This window comes from Urocampus carinirostris, unplaced genomic scaffold (assembly GCF_059441175.1).
Source record: "Urocampus carinirostris isolate Australia breed hairy pipefish unplaced genomic scaffold, RoL_Ucar_1.0 HiC_scaffold_46, whole genome shotgun sequence".
Lineage (NCBI taxonomy): Eukaryota > Metazoa > Chordata > Actinopteri > Syngnathiformes > Syngnathidae > Urocampus > Urocampus carinirostris.
Genome location: NW_028283153.1, coordinates 142,501 through 146,080, shown reverse-complemented (window position 1 = coordinate 146,080; position 3,580 = coordinate 142,501).

Below are 3,580 nucleotides of genomic sequence, written 5' to 3'. Positions count from 1 at the left end.
GCCGGTGTTTGGGGATATGCGCGCGTATTATCGGACCGGTGTTTGGGGAATCGTGCCCGCCACTAGTGGCTGAATCCCGGGCTAGTGTTGGGGGACTTGTGCCCGCCACTAGTGGCTGAAATCCGGGCCGGTGTTTGGGGAATTGTGCGCATATTATCGGGCCGGTGTTTGGGGATATGCGCGCGTATTATCGGGCCGGTGTTTGGGGATATGCGCGCGTATTATCGGACCGGTGTTTGGGGATATGCGCGCGTATTATCGGACCGGTGTTTGGGGAATCGTGCCCGCCACTAGTGGCTGAATCCCGGGCTAGTGTTGGGGGACTTGTGCCCGCCAATAGTGGCTGAAATCCGCGCCGGTGTTTGGGGAATTGTGCGCGTATTATCGGGCCGGTGTTTGGGGATATGCGCGCGTATTATCGGACCGGTGTTTGGGGAATCGTGCCCGCCACTAGTGGCTGAATCCCGGGCTAGTGTTGGGGGACTTGTGCCCGCCAATAGTGGCTGAAATCCGCGCCGGTGTTTGGGGAATTGTGCGCGTATTATCGGGCCGGTGTTTGGGGATATGCGCGCGTATTATCGGACCGGTGTTTGGGGAATCGTGCCCGCCACTAGTGGCTGAATCCCGGGCTAGTGTTGGGGGACTTGTGCCCGCCAATAGTGGCTGAAATCCGGGCCGGTGTTTGGGGAATTGTGCGCATATTATCGGGCCGGTGTTTGGGGATATGCGCGCGTATTATCGGACCGGTGTTTGGGGAATCGTGCCCGCCACTAGTGGCTGAATCCCGGGCTAGTGTTGGGGGACTTGTGCCCGCCACTAGTGGCTGAAATCCGGGCCGGTGTTTGGGGAATTGTGCGCATATTATCGGGCCGGTGTTTGGGGATATGCGCGCGTATTATCGGGCCGGTGTTTGGGGATATGCGCGCGTATTATCGGACCGGTGTTTGGGGAATCGTGCCCGCCACTAGTGGCTGAATCCCGGGCTAGTGTTGGGGGACTTGTGCCCGCCACTAGTGGCTGAAATCCGGGCCGGTGTTTGGGGAATTGTGCGCATATTATCGGGCCGGTGTTTGGGGATATGCGCGCGTATTATCGGGCCGGTGTTTGGGGATATGCGCGCGTATTATCGGACCGGTGTTTGGGGAATCGTGCCCGCCACTAGTGGCTGAATCCCGGGCTAGTGTTGGGGGACTTGTGCCCGCCAATAGTGGCTGAAATCCGGGCCGGTGTTTGGGGAATTGTGCGCATATTATCGGGCCGGTGTTTGGGGATATGCGCGCGTATTATCGGACCGGTGTTTGGGGAATCGTGCCCGCCACTAGTGGCTGAATCCCGGGCTAGTGTTGGGGGACTTGTGCCCGCCAATAGTGGCTGAAATCCGCGCCGGTGTTTGGGGAATTGTGCGCGTATTATCGGGCCGGTGTTTGGGGATATGCGCGCGTATTATCGGACCGGTGTTTGGGGAATCGTGCCCGCCACTAGTGGCTGAATCCCGGGCTAGTGTTGGGGGACTTGTGCCCGCCAATAGTGGCTGAAATCCGCGCCGGTGTTTGGGGAATTGTGCGCGTATTATCGGGCCGGTGTTTGGGGATATGCGCGCGTATTATCGGACCGGTGTTTGGGGAATCGTGCCCGCCACTAGTGGCTGAATCCCGGGCTAGTGTTGGGGGACTTGTGCCCGCCAATAGTGGCTGAAATCCGCGCCGGTGTTTGGGGAATTGTGCGCGTATTATCGGGCCGGTGTTTGGGGATATGCGCGCGTATTATCGGACCGGTGTTTGGGGAATTGTGCCCGCCACTAGTGGCTGAATCCCGGGCTAGTGTTGGGGGACTTGTGCCCGCCAATAGTGGCTGAAATCCGCGCCGGTGTTTGGGGAATTGTGCGCGTATTATCGGGCCGGTGTTTGGGGATATGCGCGCGTATTATCGGACCGGTGTTTGGGGAATCGTGCCCGCCACTAGTGGCTGAATCCCGGGCTAGTGTTGGGGGACTTGTGCCCGCCAATAGTGGCTGAAATCCGCGCCGGTGTTTGGGGAATTGTGCGCGTATTATCGGGCCGGTGTTTGGGGATATGCGCGCGTATTATCGGACCGGTGTTTGGGGAATTGTGCCCGCCACTAGTGGCTGAGAACTTGGCTAGTGTTGGGGGACTTGTGCCCGCCACTAGTGGCTGAAATCCGGGCCGGTGTTTGGGGAATTGTGCGCGTATTATCGGGCCGGTGTTTGGGGATATGCGCGCGTATTATCGGACCGGTGTTTGGGGAATCGTGCCCGCCACTAGTGGCTGAATCCCGGGCTAGTGTTGGGGGACTTGTGCCCGCCAATAGTGGCTGAAATCCGCGCCGGTGTTTGGGGAATTGTGCGCGTATTATCGGGCCGGTGTTTGGGGATATGCGCGCGTATTATCGGACCGGTGTTTGGGGAATTGTGCCCGCCACTAGTGGCTGAGAACTTGGCTAGTGTTGGGGGACTTGTGCCCGCCACTAGTGGCTGAAATCCGGGCCGGTGTTTGGGGATATGCGCGCGTATTATCGGACCGGTGTTTGGGGATATGCGCGCGTATTATCGGACCGGTGTTTGGGGATATGCGCGCGTATTATCGGACCGGTGTTTGGGGAATTGTGCCCGCCACTAGTGGCTGAATCCCGGGCTAGTGTTGGGGGACTAGTGGTCGTAAAACCGGGCCGGTGTTTGGGGACTTATAGGCCGACACTAGTGGCTCAAAACCGGGCTGCCGTTTGGGGACTTGTCGGGCCAACATTGGCTTGCAGCACTTGGAAAATTGCACTAAGTCCGATTGTCGGGTCACCAGGGGCTCGTGGGACTTAGAATTTGTGCCACTCCCCGGCCAGTGTTTGGGGACTGGCTGCCGCCTCCTGTGGGCCGGTCCCCGGCTGGTGTTTGGGGACCGGCTGCCGCCTCCTGTGGGCCGGTCCCCGGCTGGTGTTTGGGGACCGGCTGCCGCCTCCTGTGGGCCGGTCCCCGGCCGGTGTTTGGGGACCGGCTGCCGCCTCTTGTGGGCCGGTCCCCGGCTGGTGTTTGGGGACCGGCTGCCGCCTCTTGTGGGCCGGTCCCCGGCTGGTGTTTGGGGACCGGCTGCCGCCTCCTGTGGGCCGGTCCCCGGCCGGTGTTTGGGGACCGGCTGCCGCCTCTTGTGGGCCGGTCCCCGGCTGGTGTTTGGGGACCGGCTGCCGCCTCTTGTGGGCCGGTCCCCGGCTGGTGTTTCGGGACCGGCTGCCGCCTCCTGTGGGCCGGTCCCCGGCCGGTGTTTGGGGACCGGCTGCCGCCTCTTGTGGGCCGGTCCCCGGCTGGTGTTTGGGGACCGGCTGCCGCCTCTTGTGGGCCGGTCCCCGGCTTGTGTTTGGGGACTGGCTGCAGCCTCCTGTGGGCCGGTCCCTGGCTTGCGTTTGGGGACTGGCTGCCGCCTCTTGTGGTTCGTCTTCCGGCTTGGGTTAGGGACTTGCGCTGGTTGGGGGGAATTTTCGCTCGTCGGGTCACCAGGGGCTCGCGGGAGCTTGCGTTTGGGGACTGGCTGCCGCCTCTTGTGGGCCGGTCCCCGGCTTGTGTTTGGGGACTGGC